Source organism: Stenella coeruleoalba (assembly GCF_951394435.1).
Source record: "Stenella coeruleoalba genome assembly, chromosome: 13".
Lineage (NCBI taxonomy): Eukaryota > Metazoa > Chordata > Mammalia > Artiodactyla > Delphinidae > Stenella > Stenella coeruleoalba.
Window position 1 is genome coordinate 49684294 of NC_137159.1, and position 19502 is coordinate 49703795.

The window sequence follows — 19502 nt, forward strand, 5'->3', positions numbered from 1 at the left end:
CTTTTCTCTTTGTTCATTCTTCAAATATCTGTTTGTTCTTCAGAGAGAACCACAGCCTTAAAAGCTCAGAATCCATAAAATATTTCTGTGTAATCTTCTTTGAGTAGAACTGTTCAGTCAATATAATAAGGCAACTGAGAAATATTTAACTAAAACTACCAAAATATTCAGCCATATATTTAAAAATTCTATTAATTCTAACTATTAATTCAACCCATTAAACTTCTAGTGCTTTAAATTAATTTACCCAAAGCTATAATACATTAAGCAAATGTCTAATGGTATTTGCATCTATACCAATTCAACAATGCATGTTTGGTTTTCTTCTCAATCTGTCTCTTTTTCTCTTTGCCATTAACTATGTGACCTTGGGCAGGTTACTTAATCTCTTTGTTCCTCAGCTTCCTTAGCTTTGCAGTGGGAAAAATAACAATACAATTGCTGTGAGTACTTTACTCTATTTCAGGACTTAACATTGATCAAACTTTCAACTTCAATCTCCAAATTACTTACAATGGGTCAGATTGTCTCTACACAGACCTTGGAAGCCAATGGCCAAAAAAGACAAAGACAGAAAGAGAGCGAGCTGCATGTTCACATTTCCTCTGGAAACTCCTAAAAGAATCTTACTACTCTGAGATCTCTTAATGTCCCGCTCACGCTCAGAGCCTTCAGTGGCTCCCTATTTCCTGTAAGTACAAACTTACAGCCTGATATTTAAGGATTTTATTGTTCTCCACTTACATTTCAGCCCTACTTACCATCACTTCCCTGTGCTTCATCCCAATGGACTACTTACCATATTCTGAATTTTTCCAACTTTACACAGACTTTCTGGAATGTTCTTCTTGAGCCTCTTTGACTGTTAAAATCATACTCACATCTCAAAATGTATCCTAGACTCTCCTCATAGAGGCAGAAAGATTTTTTCCAGCAGTTACACACATCCACATTCATTTCCCATCCTCCTTCCCCTGGCAAACACAAATGAATGGGTTAGGACCAGTTTTGTGCCTCTATCATGGTGGCTATTTGTGCCTATAACTTGTGGCAAACTGTGACTATATCTTTGCCAGTATAGTCATTTATATTCTTGTCTTTTCTACTCAGTTGAAAATTTTTTGAATCAGAAATGATGCTTACTCTGTTTCCTTGGAAATGCCTACCAGAGTGCCTTGTTATAAGTAAGGCCATAATACATATTAGGCAATTAGAATGAAGTAAGCAGGGCTTCCCTGGTGGCGCAGTGGTTGGGAGTCCGCCTGCCGATGCAGGGGACGCGGGTTCGTGCCCCGGTCTGGGAAGATCCCACATGCCGCGCAGCGGCTGGGCCCGTGAGCCATGGCTGCTGAGCCTGCGTGTCCGGGGCCTGTGCTCCTCAACAGGAGAGGCCACAAGAGTGAGTAGGCCCGCGTACCGCCCCCCCCCAAAAAAAAAAAAAAAATGAAGTGAGCAATTCTCCTCCTCCCTGGGCAATTCAGTGTAACATTGCACATCCACCTTTCCTCAGTAACCTACCAACTTTGTAAACGGAAAACTCAGTCCGAATCCTCCTGCCCCTCCCTCTCTGCTTGTGTACGCAGCAGCACCGAGAGCCTATCTGCGGTATAAACCGCCAGAAGGGGAGAAAGACTTCGATTACAGTTGTCGCCGCTTCTCTCTGTTGACCTCCACAGGATTTCTTTCTTTTTTGAGGCATTCTCCCAGTAGTCACATACCCAGCTAATGTTTACACTTATAATTATTCATGTCATTAGCAAATTTATTTCAACTCTCATTAGAATACAATAAATGTTATACTAAAATAGAACAAGACCAATAATACATCACATACAATCTACTCAATCTGATAATGAGCAGAGGGGATGTAACTTCAAAGGGAAAAAGATAACTGAAGTTAAGACAGTTCTGCCAGGTTATCATGTTGCCTTTAGTAATTTGTTTGAAGAGAATGAATGCTGGCTCTGCTGTTGATGCTATAGAAAATGAAATGAGAACTAATCCGGGGAGGATGTCACAGTGCTGGAGAAGGAAGAAACCAGGAGGTAATTGACATTTTTTTCAAAGGGGCCTCAGATTAACTATGCCCACAGGGAGTTTGTGGAATTGTAACTGGGACTTAACAGTAACAGTGACATTTCTTTGAAAAGAAGATTTCATCATCCTTGCTATCTGGAATTCAGGAGCTGTATGCTTCTGGACTCTTAAAAACTATGGCCCTTCAAGGGAGAAATAACTCTATTATTTTTTGACATACTCATTAAGTCTTTCAGCAATGTAAAAAGGTGACTTTATTTATTCATCCATTCTAGATACATTTACAGAGAATCTACTGTATGCCTGGCTCTCTTCTAGGGGCTGGGGGACACAACAATAAATAAGATAGATAAAATAGATAAAACTCCTTGCTTGCATGAACTTTCTTCCTAATGATAGGAAACATAAATACAAACACAAATAAACAATACAAATGAAGTATGCAATATGTTAGATAATGATGAATACTGTGCCGGAATAAAAAAGTAAGGATAGATTCCAGAGAGAGTATGACAGTTAAGCAGATACCCGAAGAAGGGTTCAGAAGAAACATCATTTTATACCTGGGAGAAAAGAACTTCATGCAGAAGCAGTGTAGAGGATGTGAGGAGTGAGTGTGATTGGTTTTTAAAAGGAAAAACAGAAGCCATTCTGACTGGAAAAGGATGAGTAGCGAGCAAGGGTAGTAGAGATGAAGCCTGATCATGGAAGGTCTTGTAGGTCATTGCTGGGACACTGGCCTTCGTCTGACTGGTACGGGAAGTAAAGAAAAATTTGAGTAGACGAGTGACACAATAGGATTTATATTTTAACAGAATCACCATCTGTTTTGTTGAAAATAGACAGCAGGAGGGCCAGGGAAGAAACAACAAGACTAATTAGAAGGTTATTGCAGCGATCCAGGCAAGAGAGGCGGAGGCTTGCACCAGTTTTGTAGTAATGGAAGGGGTGAGAAGTGGTTGGAATCAGGATTTGTTGACGGATCTGACAGGCAGATATAAAAAAGAATTCAAGGGTGGTTTCAAATTTTTAGTTTGACAATTAGTAGTGTTGGTAAACAGAGTTTCTGTTTACTGGGACAAGGAACACAGGCAGACATGAGAGTAAAATAGGTTTGAGGGGAAAGAATTGCCTAAGTTAGGAATGTTTTGGGTTTGTACAGGAGATTGCAGATAGTTCAGCTTCCAGAAAGCATGGTGAGTGTGAAAGGAAACAATGGTAAGTACGGTTGGACAGGTAGCCTGGGACCATATTGCGTGCAGGCAGTGGGGCCATGTTGGTACTGGGCAAGGTTCTTGGGAGTCCTTCACAGTTTCCTAAAAGCAGGGCTGATTTTCTTCAATATGAGACTTCCACAGGTGGCTTATCTCTTCAAACCTCCAAGGTCACACTTCAAACTCCAGCTGGATTGTCATGTCCCCGGTTAAAAGACCTCTGGGGTTGCATTACTGTCTGCATTGCAATAGCCTTTGGGCTATTCTTCCATGAAGCTTGGAGGTGGAAAGGAGGGTGGCTTCCCAGCTTTCTCTTCACTCTTTTTGCTCAGAGCGAAATTTCAGTGTTGATCGCTGCAGTGAGACAGTTAAGCGGCAAAACCAAAACAGAACAAAGCCCAAATAAAGTCAAAAACAGCTTACAAAGAGCTCTTCTAGGAATACTCTCTGCTCTTTAGTTTTGACTTCCTTCTGAGATAACTGGAAGTGAACTGCTGAGACAGTTCACTTTGTTTACTGTCCCCCAGTCTCCACATTGACTTGAGATGTTTGGCTGTAACTCCTTGATGTACTGCCATTTTTATTAATATTGAAAATACCAATAATCCAACTTAGTAAACTGTTTTCCCAAGTATCAGGAGTGTGTGACAAGACCTTGAAGCCAGTGCCACATACCACCTGGCTAACTGGAGAAGTCAGGTTTCAGGGTCAGAAGCCCCTCCCAGAGTTAAACCAGCTGCGTAGATAACGCGGATAGGATTTGGATACAACCTCTTTATTGCTTTAGGCCATAGCGCTGTCCAGGCTCATGGAGTGTTCCTTTAAATACACTGGCAGCTAGCTGAAGTTTAACCACAAGTGAGTGGAAATTTGTGAGTTTTAAAAACTCATCCAGGCGGGTGGAATAGTGCAAGGCTTGCTGCTTTCAAAAGCCACTGAATGTACCAAAACTTAAAAAGAAGGCAATGAAAGGTAACAGTCTTAGAACTGAAGCACCACTATTGTTGGGGGAAAATATTGTTTACTTTTACTTTTCATTCTGAGTCTATCTCTGCTACTGACTTAACGTGTGACCTTAGTCCAGGCAATTCACCTCACTCTGTCTCATCATCTTTTGAGCTAGAATAATAGCATCAATTTTCCTTTCAAGGCATGTTAGGATGAATGGATGCTTATTATAAAGAACACTTAGTTTCTGAAGCACTGCTTACATGAATATGTTCATGAATATCTTTGAAGAAACATTCTGAATTATAAGCATTTGGATTTGGCCTTGGAGGAGCCTCTTAGGTTGCCTGTAGTTCAGTAGCTGAATCTGACTTAACCACATCACCTAGGCTTTTTTTGTTTGTTCGTTCACTTTCGTTGTTAAAGCTGTGGCAGATAATCATGTGGTGAATCATCATCAAATAATCCTGTGGTGAATAACCATGCTCGCTGAAAGAAAGAGTACAGGACCACCTAAGAGAGGATCTAGGTTTCACTCAGTTGCAAACCATTCCTTTTCAAACCCCTAGTAATGGAGAGATCCAATGTGTTCTCCCCATTTTTCTCAGTAGAGAAGTCTGCATTTCCTCCCATTATCATCCTATGCCTTTCCTGAAATAATAACAGCTATATGAAATAGCAATAACTATGGTTTAATGAGCACTTACTAGGCACCAGTGATGTGATGTATTAAATTAATATATATATATATATATTTATTTTACCATTGTAGAGCTGAGGAAATTGAGGAACAGAGATTGTGCCTCAATTACTCAACCTCAAAGAGATTGAGTAATCTGCTCAAGGTCACAGAGCTAGTAAATGGCAGAGATAAAAAAAAGTATAGACAGAGGGAGGAGAGAGGATACAAAATTGTTTAGCGCACAGATGTTTAATGAATGCTTGCCCCTTTCTCTCTCTCCTACCCTCATCCCTGTCCACACATGTGTGAATTTAGTAGTTACTACTTATTAATTCATCCATCTATTCATCTATTTATTTTTGGCCAGCATCTTCTGAGATCAACCATATGACCAGAATTGTGCTCAGCCCATTAGACTTTATTTCATTGACTCTTCATCACAGTTCTTTAAGAAGAATCCTGTATCTGTCTCCATTTTATGGATGGAGAAATAGGCTTGGTGATGTTAAGTACATCTTTCAAGGTCATAAAGCTAGAAAGTTGTGGCATCTCACTGTTATCATTTTATATTTGTGGAGGACAATTAGTGCTCTTATTTCATTCCCAGAGTACTGTCAAATTTGTTATAATGGACTAAAATCACACAGGTTGCAAATTCCACATGGGACAGAATCATGTCATGCACACCTGTAACATTTCACGTGTGCCTAACATTTCACATTTCTTACTAATTGAGTGTGCAGAGTAAATATTATCTTTATCACATAATTGAGGACGTCAACTTTATAAAATGTTTAAATAATTTCCTTAACATCTAGAAGGTTAATATAATGTACCATTCAAACCATGACATTTCTAAAAGTGAAAAGTTGCTCCTATTCGTGTAGGGACACTACCCCAACCTGAGACTGTGTGGGTTAACCCAGCTGTACTGTTAACCTATTAACATTACACGACTAATTGGTTGTGTGATGTTAACTGAAGAGTTTTCAGAGCCTAAACACTTTATACAGGAAGAAATAGTGGAAAATGTTATTTCAACACCTTACCGTTCCTTTCTCAGTAGTACAACATCTTTTACTCTTTCTCCTGGCAGAATCAGGAATGGAGAGTGTTAAGCTCTTCTTAGAAACTCCTCAAATCTTTATAACTTAACATTTAGTAACAACTGATGCAGATATACCAGCCAAATAATTTCCACAGGTTTCAATTAAAGAGTGAATGGAAACCTGCAGCCTATCCAAAGTATCTAAAACGTCAAGCGTTCGAAAAATGGATCTTGCCTTTATAGAAACCATTTCAATTTCTAAGCCTTCATTTTTATATTCTGTACACACACCCTATACACCATATATATCGGTAGGGAATAAAAATCTGAGTGTGCAAATTAAGTGGCTACAAATTAAGATGGAATCACTTGTAAACTTAATACTCAGTTCTTCTTTAAAATATAGACTCATTGAAAAAGAGGCAAAACAAGGGTCACCCAGCACACACGGGGTCAGTTTTCACTTCGAAGAAATAAGAAAGCAAGAGATTGTGCAAAAATTTCCCTGAGCATCTGTTATGCCAAAATGATTTTATAGCTTGTAGAAAACTAATCTAATCGGGGCTTAACAGCAACTAATGACTGGTAAGGGCTCCATTCGATAACAAATGTTCCTGGTATTCTTGCTTTAGAAACGACTGCAGGCATTAGCTTATTAAGGAATTAGGCCCTGACTAGGTAAGCACTAAAAGCTCAATCACTGTCTAATGAAGCAGTTATTTACATATAGCTGCAGGAAAATCCAGTAAATCTAAAAAATTCGGGAGGCGGTGCGTGGAGGCCAGCACACTGAACGTCTAGTGAATTTAAGCTACATAATTTGAGATGAACGGTATCCAACGGAAACCTGAAAAGACTGTAACACTCAGAACGAGGCATCTAGCTGACCTGAGCAAGAAGTACCCCTGTTTGTACTTTGTGTGCGATAGCTGAGTTGCATTTAGGGAAAGATTTATCAAGTCCTTCTGTGAGTGCTCAACCAGATTTTGGGCACACGACGCTTCTTAGAGGTGTCGTACCACTGAACCTCCAAACACACACAACCCTCCACACGTGTGCTCACACACACACACGCACATAGACACATACGTGCACCTTGCATGTCTTGTTAACGTTTCTCCATTAACAGATCTTGGCAGTAATTTCAGAGACAGGAAAATATTTGAATGTGGGAACTTTATTTATGGTCGATTGTAATGTTATCCATGCTTTCCTGTCTTGATATAGTATCTAGGTTAGCAATGGGGGAGGCTGATGAGGCTTAATGGTTGTGTAATAGATGCAAAGTTTCCACCTTTCAGATTCTGCTCCTACAAAACAGTGGCATTTTCTTCATGAACTCTGTGAGAAAATGAGCTAAAAATAAGATACCCCTTTTGAAGAACTGGTCAGTGAATGTGATCCGAAAGCATTTGATATCGCACGACTCCACAGGACATGGCCCAGTTCAAATGCTTAACACCTGAGGTGAGACTTGCCTTCTGCATTCATAAACTGGCCCAGGTGTTTTCATTCTAAGTCTTCAGAAAAACCCTTTCCAGAAAATCTCATTTGAAAGGAATATTACTACCTACACCATGAAAATACGAAAGTTCCTTTATCCAACAGCTGCATGGGAGACTTACCTTATCCATGACCTTTTTTTCTCAAGCTCAGACTGAAATAGATAACAGCCACTAGACTGTAGGATGAAACAATGAGCTTTCGTGGTTCATGGTTGGCATTTCGAAATGCTCCATCCCTTAATCCCCAAGCCAACCCCCTCCCCAACAAAAATAACACCACCAACAAAAACTCCACCTGTTACGTAAACAACTTGCTTTGTTTCACCAGAAGATGGTCAAATCCATTGATTTTCATTCACTTGAATGTCCAGCATATGCAGGACTGAATCAACAACAGGCAGACTAAGCCAGTGATTAAGGTATAAACAGTTCAGAGATACCAGAAAAACAACAAGAAGTATTTTTGAAAATACTAATATTTTAGATTTCAAAGAAATTATCACAGGAAATTTCAAACGTGTTTTTGATTTTTCTTATATTTATTTTACCGCTTAGTATTTTTTTTTAAGTATCAGAGACTTTGTTCCATAAATTTCTCAGGGTTTAGGGGCTCTTAATTTCTTAATATGATCCTCTTAAACATCACCGTGAACTCTGTAGGTCCTTCTTTGCAATTACACACAAATATCGAATCTAACACAACTGTCTACTCTAAGCTCTGTATCCTCTGCTTCAATCCATTGCCTCATGAGTCTCTGCCTTGCTACTCCGTTATCGCCTCCATCCTTGACTGACCCCACAGACCTATCATACTTCCTTCATAGGCTTTATCACACTACATATGCTTAAGTCAATGTGATTCTTCTCTGCAAGGTTCCCCCTTAACATCATATTTAAAAATTCCAAAAGTTATTCCCTATTTAAAAAAATCTGATCAGATAAAGCACAACTTTGCTGTATCCAGTTTGGCCATGAGATGGTCAGGGCTATTTGAAACCCATCCTAATTATGAATAACTAAATAAAGTATACAGTATAAGTGACAGGTATTATGATATGTACATCAACAGTGTGGTATGGGAGCCCAGAGAAAGAAGCATCTATCAGTGATGACTCTTGATGTAAGAACAGAAATTGACTCTGGCTTGATTTAGGGGGAAAAGTATTGGAAAGAGAGTAAGAGAAGGTGAAGGGGCTGGGAAACTGGGCTTGAAAACTGGGCAGGAATCAAGCAAGCAAAGGCCATGCTGTGGAACAAAATCCAGTCTGCTGGCCATTGCACTCCTTATGGTCAATCTGTGAACTTAGTTTTTTGCATCATTCACTCGAAGTTCAAACTGCTGGGGACTGGATCAATTTTAGATCACATACTTGTCCTTGGGCTGTAGGGGGTGGAGACAAGAAGAATTTGGCTTGCTAACTTCAAGTTTTAAAAGGAGCCACCAACAGTGAGAAGTGGACATTGGGAGTCCCTCTCACTAAAATACTGTGCACAATGCTGAATTCCCCAAAGGGAGAGCAAGCTGATAACAGAAAGGGTGGTGGGTTGGACGGTGATCAGCTAAAAAATTAACAAGTGTCTGCTTACAGAATCTAAGTCAGGCTTCTTTGTTAAAGAAGTGTGTTCCTGAAGAAGTATCATTTAAACTGAAAGACAAGTCAAGAGTTTGCAAACTGAAGGAAATGAAGAATTAAAAAAAAAAAAAATTGAAGCATAGTTGATTTGCAACGTTGTATTAGTTTCTGGTGTACAGCAAAGTCATTCCGTTTTTTAAAAGAAAACCATGTATATACATACAGGTACATGTATACGCGTGTGTGTGCATAAATATATACTTTTCATCTTCTTTTCCATTATGGTTTATTACAAGATATTGAATATAGTTCCCTGTGCTACAGAGTTATTGTTTATTTTATATATAGTAGCTTATATCTGCTAATCCCAAACTCCTAATTTATCCCTCCCCATGCCTTTCCCTTTTGGTAACCAGAAGTTTGTTTTCTATGTCTGTGAGTCTGTTTCTATTTTGTAAATAAGTTCATTTGTGTTATATTTTAGATTCCACATAGAAGTGATATCATATGGGATTTGTCTTTCTCTGACTTTCTTCATTTAGTATGATAATGTCTAGGTCCATCCATGTTGCTGCAAATGGCATTATTGGAAATGAAGTATATTTTAAGTGGAAAACATACTCTATGTGCAGAGACACAGAAAGCCCAGCACTTTCAATAACAGGAATATATTTGCTATGACAAGATTTTCTCCTGTATTTTAGCTTATGGAACGGTTGAAGGAGGTGAAATTGGAGAAATAAGTTAAATTGCAGAGATAGAATTTTAAATGTATTATTTTGGCAATGTGAAGTCCACAAAGGATTCAAACAAGGGCTTGCCAAGATCAGATTTGTGCTGTAGAAAGATTACTTGGGCCTCAGTGAAGAGGATGAATTTTGGTGATTCTCTCAAATTTAATCTTGTTTCTTTAGGCTGTGGGACAGATGTTAAAAATGACAACTTCGTGTCCTTTTTACAGTTTATATTAACCCTCTGAATTCTTTGTTTCACTTACAAACTCACCTTTCTGATGTGCAAACCTTTTGATATTAACATTCAAAAGACCTTCCTTAGTATCAAATGTCTTGTTTGGAGTGTTCCATTTGTTTTCTATTGCTGCTGTATACAGCAGCTCACACTTAGTGGTTTAAAACAATGCAGATGTATTATCTCATCATTCTGTAGGTTAGAGATCTGGCAGGAATCTTACTGCACTAAAATCAAAGTGTAGGCTGAAGATCTTACTGCGTTTCTTCCTGACATTCTAGGGGAAAACCAATTGCTCCCTTGCCTTTTCTAGCACATAGAGACTGCCTACATCCTGTAGCTCATGGGCCACTTCTCCATCTTCAAAGCCAGCAATGTCTGGTTGAGTTCTCACATTGCATCACTCTGACTCCGCTTCTGTCATTGCGTTTCTTCCTCTGACTCTTTTGCACTCTTAAGGACCCTTTTGATTACACTGGGTCTATCCGATAATCTTTCTATTTTTGGCATCAGCTAACATGCAGCTTTGATACCATCTGCAACCTTAATTCCCTCTTGCCATGTAAAATAACATATTCAGAGGTTCTGGGGCTTAGGATGTGGTTATTCTCTGTCAGGCCACAATTAACATTTGCTGAATAGCCTTGCAACCAAAGTCTCAGAGTTGCCATGATACGATCATAGAACTCTGACTCTGCTTTCCCCGTGGTGAAGCATTCAGGTTGTGTTATGTCCACGATGCTGGATGTAAATTCCTCTACTCCCAGGTCTGTTTCTCTCCTTCTATATCACAGTTGTTCACAATCCTCACTGCCTAGCTCTCTTGAGGAGGTGCAGAATACGGACAGAAAGTCCTTCATAATTACAGATGATCCACTGATTGCTTACAAAAGGGCTTCTTTTGTAAGAGTATTCTCATTCAGTTCTGACACCAAAGCTTTGAACTAGCTTTTAATCTCCCTCCTCTTTTGCCATTTTTCAGATGAGACAACAAACGTTCAGAGAAACTAAGGGTGGAGCTCATGAAGTTGGCACTAGAGCTCAAGCCCAGGCCTCCTGCCTTCACACTGGCGTTATCTGCCACATTCCCCACCATAACAGCTTCTCTGTGGGATGTGCCGCTGGGCTCACATATTAACATCGCTTCCACACAGAATTCCTACGATTCATGAAGGGGACTCGATATTTCCTATCCATGACCACCGAACCCCATCTGAGCTTCTCCCGCCATTGGTAATTCTCTCTCTACTGCCAGAGCGCGCCCACTGGCCTTGTTCCCCACTCCCCCCCATATCAGCTTCTGCAGTTGAGCAGGCTTATTCTGGCTCCAGCTGTGGTCTTTTCTGCTCCAGATGGGAGGGAGGAAGAGACAGATGAAGGGAGGGGAAGCGGCCCCTCTCAGAGATGCGGGAAGCTTTAGTGCCCTTCTCTCACGGATACCTGCAGTTTTGCTTTTGTTAGAAATCACCACCAGCCCAGCAATATTAACCCACAAACTACAGTCACAATCAGATCACACTCCTATTTCCTGGGATTCTGAGAGGCTTCAGAAAGTTATAAATATAACACTTTACAGACTGAACTGGACGCCCAGGGAGAAACCCCCGGCGATTAGCAATAGGACTTTGTGCTGATTAGATACAAATCTTTCAAAGAGTTCAGAGCATGTGCTCTCAGGGGTTTACTGTGTATCCCCTATCCATCCTGAAATTGCTCTGATAGCACAGAAGACATTAGACACAACTAAGTCCTTCTTAATGATCCCACTTGAAAATGGTATTTGTCAAGTATTTGAAAGGTTTCAGATTCCTTTAACTTCCATGATTTTATTCAATTCTCTCAGCATTCTGTGAAGTAGGTGAGGCAATTGCAAGCATCCCTTTTCATAGATGAAGATGTCAAGGCCCATCTTTACAGAGCTAGTGTGTGGCGGAATCAAGATTAGAATTCAGGATCCAGGTTCCGATTCAACTCTTATTTCCCTAGGCCATATTGTTCTCATCACTAGCTGCTCACTTTCTCTCTTTTACTGCCTTTTCCACCTCATTGGAAGGTGGCTTGAGGGAACTAAAGTGACAACAGATGCCAAATCAGAGAGCTGTCTTTTAAAATATAGTTTTCAATAACAACATAGTTACCTAAAGTATATTTGCATTAGCCTGGGGCACTGTTCTCAATAAAAATTTTTCCCTTTCCAATTACTGGTATAATCAAATAAATATGTATTGCTGGCCAACTCTGTCACAGCCCTGTGCTAAGTGCTAGAAGAGACGACAAAAGAGAAAGGGTCAGAGGTAAGGTTACTGTTGTCATGGAACTTATTCCACTCCTTCCACTCTTTGTGCACTTAGACTCATTCCAATCCATGGAATGTTAAAGAACCATTAATTTTTTAAGGAAACGCATGCTGAGGATAAGTGCACAAAGAGTGGGAATGAGTAGCAATAGAGTTTGAACTGAGCGTGGAGAAATTAAGTAAGGGGAACGGGGAATACAGGCTTTGTTTTAGTTTGTTTTGTTATTTGTGTTAAGCTGGGGGACACCCTTAATAAAGATCTAGGAGAGGAAAAAGGTCTGCTAACAGCCATCACGAGGTTCCGGCAGCTTTCTGATTTTCGAGAAGCCTCATCCTTAGATCCATCTTTTTGCCTTTGGAAAGGTGATGAGGCCTCACCCTACATCCTAGCAAAACTTTGCCACTGAACTCTTGCCAGCAGTCAGAGTCTGAAACCCTTCAGTTTCAAATGTGAGTCCAAATGACCACAACCATCTACCAGTGTTTTCTAGGATGCTCACCACACCCCTGTCCTCATACCCACACATTCTTGAAGGGAAGAAGGCTGTTTTTATATACCACAATGGCCTAGTACTTTCCCAGAGAACAGAAACATGTATTTTATTTATTTTTTTAAAATTTATTTATTTTTGGCTGTGTTGGACCTTCATTGCTGTGCGTGGGCTTTCTCTAGTTGTGGTGAGCAGAGGCTACTCTTCGTTGCGGTGCGCGGGCTTCTCATTGCGGTGGCTTCTCTTGTTGCGGAGCACAGGCTCTAGGTGCACGGGCTTCAGTAGTTGTGGCTCGTGGGCTCTAGAGCGCAGGCCCAGTAGTTGTGGCGCACAGGCTTAGTTGCTCCACGGCATGTGGGATCTTCCGGGACCAGGGCTCGAACCCGTGTCCCCTGCATTACGGATTCTTAACTCACCAGGGCAGTCCCGTGTATTTTACATATAAGCTTTGGTGTATACATCACATATAAAAATTCCCAGTGCACTCAAGCTATGGTAGAGACTTATGTGTCTACAGCTACTTTTCTTCTTCCAGACACGTGGGAAGGTTCTCCCTTCCTGAAATTGGGTAGTGTTGTTCTGGCCAATGGCTTAGGCAGAAGTAACATGAGCGACATATGTCACTGTTAGATCAGAGCATTTAATTCTGACATAAGATCCTCACAACTGGCAAAATCCATCTGAACTCCCAGGATGAGGCGGCCATGGAGCTGAACTCCCTCCTTAGGTGTGATTGACAGATACTGTGAATGAGAAATTAACCTTTGTTGCTTATATCACTAAAAATGTTGGTGTTGATGTATTCTGCAGCATAACCTAGCCAATTCTGAATGCCTTAATTTAAATTTTTTTGAAAGAATAGGTGGAATAAATTCAGTCTACGTCAACCCAGTGTCTGATTCTCAGCAGTTCCTCTTTATTTTCCTGAAGGTCCTTGACTTCTACGTTCAGCCTACTCATGATGGGTTTGTATTGTTTCCGGGCCCCTCTCCGGCTTGGTAGCCATTTTTCTGAAATGTTTCTTGAGCATTATCTTGTCAAAGAATTTGGACCAAGCCCCGGGAAGCCCAGTGGTAAAGCAGAGGATCTAGATACACAGGCCTCTGTGTGTTGCCCATCGATGGTACACTGTCCCATGTGTCTGTATCAGAGGGTCTGATCTCTCCTTCTGCCTGCTTTTAGGAAGTCCTAGGTACCCTCTACCCCAAAATATCAAACCTTGCTTGGTTAGAATACTGCTAGGAGGAAGTCAGCCAAGATACAAATCCATCTTGTCTAAACGGGCCAACAATATGTAGGCTGAAGAATGGTAAACTTTAAACTTTTAATGTTTTTTCTTCCTACTTCTTCAAGGTGTACTTCCTTTCCCTCTCCCTAAAGTTCGAGCTGCTCTTGCTTGTTAGACACCATCTTCATTATTAGAGTATACTTTGTTGCCGTAGCAAATTTGTTTTTACTCTTACATTTTATTGCACTTACAGCTGCTACAGGCAAAAGAGAAGGAGGCAGGCGGATCATGATTTTATTTTCTCTCAAGTGGCCAGGCTTCCTCCTGAGCTGAGAAACTTTTAACTCCCCCCAAAAGGGTGCAGTCTTACAGCCAGGAGTAGCAAAGGTGGTGCATTGCAGGGGAAGACAGGCTGTGGTTCTCCGGCCTGGGACCAGAACAGGGCACAGTGCTTTCCTGTGGATTACATCGTTCTTCTATTCACTCTTTCCTTTCAGGCTTCAGCATTTGTACTAAAAACAAAAAAGTAAGTAGGCCCTCTATCAGTGATGAAGATCAAAGAGGAAGCAGAAGTCGGAAAGTTTTAGCGAAATGCCTTTCTAAGGTCGCTTAGTACAGGGTCTCAAGGTGACCCTGAACCCCCAAATTATACTAATGATGATAGTAATATCTTACACGTGCATAGTACCTTTGATCTTTCAGTGCATTTTTACATGTACTGCCTAATTTTTCTTTTTCTGTTGTTAAACAGTAGCCCTTAATGAAGACTTCTCCATGAACTGTATTTTATACTGATGTCTTAATTCATCCATTTTGTCACTTTTTCAACAAATACTTTCATATCTCCTACTGAGTTACTATTTGTACTGAAGAGACGGCATCTTAAACTATGTAATCCTGCCACTACTTTACTTTATGTGCATAAATCTTATCCCAGCAGACATGACTTGCTATTTGAGAATGCGTTCTTAGACAGCTTCTGTGGCTCACATGGGGACCACTCCAGTGTGAGGCACTCCGTAAACTTCACAGGCTGATGGAGAGTCAGGGTTTCGTCCAGTACTAGGACTATGGATTTGACACCTAGAACTTTAATTCTCTGTCTGTCACAGGCCAATGACTTTTGCTATTTGTAAATTAAAAAGTGCAATTAAGGTTTCCGTTCTTGGCATGATATTAAACATCATCAAACTTTATAAATACTTCTTAAATATTTTTGCAGGAGGAAAAATCTGTGACTTTCAACTGTAATTTTTAAATGTTCAATATGTATAGACAAGCTGCTGTATTTTATATAAATGAATGTATTCATAGAACAAACTTTAAATTTCAGAAAACAACACAGATTGTAGGAGTTTAAATTCCTGTTCATATTCCAGTAGCAATGAGTAATGTGTCCATTTTAGGAACGGTGGCAAACGACTGAGGAGGAGTGCGTTTCTACACTTGCTGGAGATTGCTATTTTGTGGAGAAGCATTTGTGGTCTGGTGACTCAAGACAGGGAGGTAGGTAGCTACCCATTCTGTATTCTAAATTCGGCTTCCACTGCTCCATCTGTGCTGGGCTCACGCTGACGCCTTGTCTAGGTAACACTACCCTCTACTGGGTGGAACCAGAACTCCTCAATCCTTTGATCCGGGGCAACGTGTTGTAGATTCTAAACTCTAAGACAGACGTTAGGGATGGTTTTCACAGATGAGGAAACTGACATCCAGAAGGCGTAATGGTCAAGGCTGTGACTCTTGACAGTTTATATCAGAGACCAGTCGAAGAACTGTGCTTTCTTGACTCTTGGATGGCTAATTTTCCCCAAAATTTCAGAGCAGGATGGAGGCTCTGAATAGCACACACAACAAAAAATATAAATGTATCACTTGCAGCTCTAGGAGTATCTGTTAAGTAACCAAATGTCTATTGCTGCATGAAGTACCTGTGCTATTTAAATCTAGTTAAGGTGAAAAATTCAAGATTTATCATAGACCTTTACATTATTTGTAAAACCACTCGAATACACTTTTTTTTCTTTTCTTTTTTAAATGTTTCACCGTTTGCTGCTTCAGTAAGAACGTGTCTTCAGATCGAACTTTGTCCTAAGGGCCTATGGAACGGTGTTAATGGGCACATTTGCAGAGCAGTGTTCCTCCAATCGGAGGACCTTAATTGGTGTCCTTACTACTTCTACATTTTCATGCAGCATTATGTGTTCAGCTCGACCTGCATAAAATGGACCAGATGAATAGATGGAGGAGGCAGCCGTGCATGTGGGAAAGAAGGGATTTGACAGGCCAAAATATCATGTGATGTAAATTATAGTAACACCTCACCTCTTAATAACTCAAATGTCGATCAATCTCACCTCTTTAGCACACAACTAAGAACCTAGAAGTAGGCAATAAAGACAGCAGAAACTGGTGTTGCCTAGACCTTAATCCCGTTAAGAGTGGCCCCCGTGCCCTCACTTAGTGTCTATATTCTCTTTTTAAAAATTAATTAATTAATTAGGCTGCGTTGGGTCTTCGTTGCTGTGCGTGGGCTTTCTCTAGTTGTGGTGAGCAGGGCCTACTCTTTGTTAGGGTGCGCAGGCTTCTCATGCAGCGGCTTCTCTTGTTGCAGAGCATGGGCTCTAGGCACACGGGCTTCAGTAGTTGTGGCATGCAGGCTCAGTAGTTGTGGCACATGGGCTTAGCTGCTCTGCGGCATGTGGGATCTTCCCGGACCAGGGCTTGAACCCATGTCCCCTGCATTGGCAGGCGGAATCTTAGAATCTTAACCACTGCACCACCAGGGAAGTCCTATATTCTCTTATTTCACGTAAATCCTTTAAAATAGGTCCAAAGTACATGAAGACAGCAAATTATGGGGTAGGGGCAGGAGCGGTAGTGGAACGAGCTGTTACAGGCACGTATACACATAGGAGTACAAAGTAATAGCTGGTGGCATGACAGAAAGCAGGAGACAAAAGGAATAGATTCAACTAAAGTATTGTGATCTCAAGATCACTAACAACCCTTTGCAAAGGGACCAAAATTCACACTCACCTCAGGAAAGTCCAAGAGTTAATTTTATAATAGTGACCTAGAATGGTAAAAAAGAAAAAAAAAAAAGGTTAAATAGTGTTCTATTTAATCCCCTTTAGAGTAAAAAAAACCAGTTTCACAGTCACCATTTTAGATTTCTATTCAAAAATAGTTAGAATGAATAGGAACTTCATTAATTTGTCATAAGCTGTACAGAAAATTCAACTATCTAGAAGAAGCCATAAGATTAAGAGAACTTGATGAATTTTATTGGCTCTTTGGAATTCCTGTATTAAAATGTAAAGTTGCTTTATTCAAGTCATTTAACAAAAGTATATCGAATGCCTCGTCTACTCTGTGCTAGGCAATGTTCTAATCACGAAAGATGGTACATGTATCCAAACAGACTTAAATTCTGGTCCTCACTGAGGACAAATGGAGGAAGGCATTCAATAAGCAAAATAAATACATAAATGTATACAGAATATGAGATGTAAACAACTATTTGAGGAAATACAAACTAGAAAATGGGGACACCAAGCACCGGTGAGTCTGAGGAGAAGTTGCAAGTTTAAATAAGCAAGTAAGGAGAGGTTTCCCTAAGAAGTGGTTGGGGGGTGAGGCAGCAAGCCACGTACGTGTCCACGGGAAGACTCTGGTTCCCTTACACACTTACCCTGATTACCCGTAATGCCTCCATAACCTCAACTGTAAACTCCATGCTCTGACCACTCTCTCTCTAATTTTCAGATCTTTCCTTCTGCTCCCTGACTCCAGCAGTCCTTGGATCTGACATCGATCCTACCCCCATTTCACTGGCTCTCAGCCTTCTCAAGCCCTTACTTCCCTTTAAATCCCATGGTCAACCATTATTACCACTCCCTAGCACTTCCCTAAATTCTCTCGGCCCCTCTTGCTTCGCTGTACTCATTTAGTAAAACCTCAGCCGTGGGGAAATCCCAATTGTCTTCCACTCTGTGCCTATGACCTCTCAGTTTAAATTAAAGACTGCAGATCTCAACCAGGCTCTTAGTGCTGCCCAGAAATCATACTGCAGATTTCTAGTCCATTTCCTCCTCCACAATCCCAGATGTATATTCCACTCCCTTTCCTGTTTCATTTTAACTCCAGCTCTCAGTTTTATGACCTTGCTTCCTATTTCACAAAGAAAAAAGAACCCATTAAGAGACAACTTTCACAGGTTCCCACCACCATACCCACCCAGCTAGCAGCGTCAGAGCTGCCTTCTGCCCTGTTATGGTAGATGCAGTGCCTGTGCTGCTAAGGACACCTCCTTTGGGCACCCCATCTAATCCTTTTTTGTCTGTCCAAGGACACTCCAGCAACCTTGTGCTGCATCATCATTTTTTCCTCTCTACTGAATCCTTCTCATTAGCTTGCTTACAAACAAGCCTGCTCTGGAGTCTGTGTCTCTTTCCAGCTACCAATTCATTTGTTTGCTTTATTACAGCAAAATTTCTCAAAAGAGTCGCCTATACTTAGTATATCTGATTCCTCTTCCACCCATTCTTTTTTTGAAATAACTCCAGTCAGGTTTTCCAACTTTCTAGCCTCCCAAAACTACTTTCTCAAGCTCCCTAACAATCTCTAGTACTTTGCTATATCTAGTGATCACTTTTCAACAAGATTGACCCACCTGTACCATTTGATTTCGTTTTCATCATCTGTTAATGCTTCTTTTTATTGCCTGTCACCTATTAGGTCCTAAAGGGATTTTGATGGGAATGCACTGGAGTCTGGAACCCTGAATCTGTGGGGGCATTATAAATAAAAGGAAGAGTTATATAGCACTTCACATTATCAAAACAAACAAGCTATAGAGCATCTATCTGAATATTTACAATAATCCCAGGAGAAAGGCATTTTTCAGATGAGAACTATTAATAAGGAAGACGTGACAAAGACAGGATTACATACATTTATATAGCTTCTCAGAGGCAGAAGCAAGCCTGTATTGGACAGTGGATACTGGATGGTGGGAGCTGAGTAGAGGTGGGTAGTTCTGCAGGCTGAAGAGGGAATCTTGCCAAAGAAAGGAAAGAACGTCAAAATAAATAAATAAGGATGGAAGAGGCTAATTTTGTCCTATTTGTCATTTTACGCCTGGACTATTTTAATGTATGAGCCATGCTACTAGAAAAGTTTAAAGTAATAAGGAAGAATCCTGAAGTTGGTTTTAGGAATAAAATTAAAAGCCACTGGGCTCTACCCTAAATTTCAATTGTTCTCCTTGCATAAAAAGAGTATTGATTTAAAAAAAAAAAAAAAAGTGTGAGGACTGTTATGGGTTGAATGTTTGTGCTCCCTCCAAATTCACATTTGAAATCCTAATCCCCCATGTGATCTTATTAGAACGTGGCCCTGTGGGAGGTGATAAGGTCATAAGGGTAGAGACCTCCTATAGGGGATTAGTGTCCCCAGAGAGCATTCTCACCCTTTCCACTATGTGAGGATGCAAAGCGAAAACAGCT

The 19502-nt window shown here is 40.5% G+C and overlaps 1 protein-coding gene and 1 long non-coding RNA gene across 12 annotated transcripts in view; one reads left to right on the plus strand and one right to left on the minus strand.

The window, feature by feature from the left end:
- LOC307196279 overlaps positions 1 to 16296 on the plus strand; it is a 284982-nt gene extending 268686 nt beyond the window's left edge. The window contains exon 5 of the long non-coding RNA XR_013831096.1: positions 15399 to 16296. This is a non-coding gene — a long non-coding RNA (uncharacterized lncRNA). The remainder of the gene's footprint in view (positions 1 to 15398) is intronic.
- The window catches only part of GTF2A1L (general transcription factor IIA subunit 1 like), a 959941-nt gene that overhangs the window by 89190 nt on the left and 851249 nt on the right, over positions 1 to 19502 (minus strand). For 5 of the 11 annotated variants that reach the window (XR_013831083.1, XR_013831084.1, XR_013831086.1 and 2 more), the window contains 3 exons: positions 18668 to 18781; positions 17032 to 17068; positions 882 to 974 (listed from right to left, as the gene is read on the minus strand). The gene's annotated coding sequence lies outside the window, so the exon portion shown is untranslated. Of the gene's footprint in view, positions 1 to 881; positions 975 to 4003; positions 4689 to 9445; positions 14505 to 17031; positions 17069 to 18667; positions 18782 to 18948; positions 19054 to 19502 lie in introns of those variants that run through there. The other 6 variants (XR_013831090.1, XR_013831092.1, XR_013831093.1 and 3 more) reach the window with 6 other exon arrangements.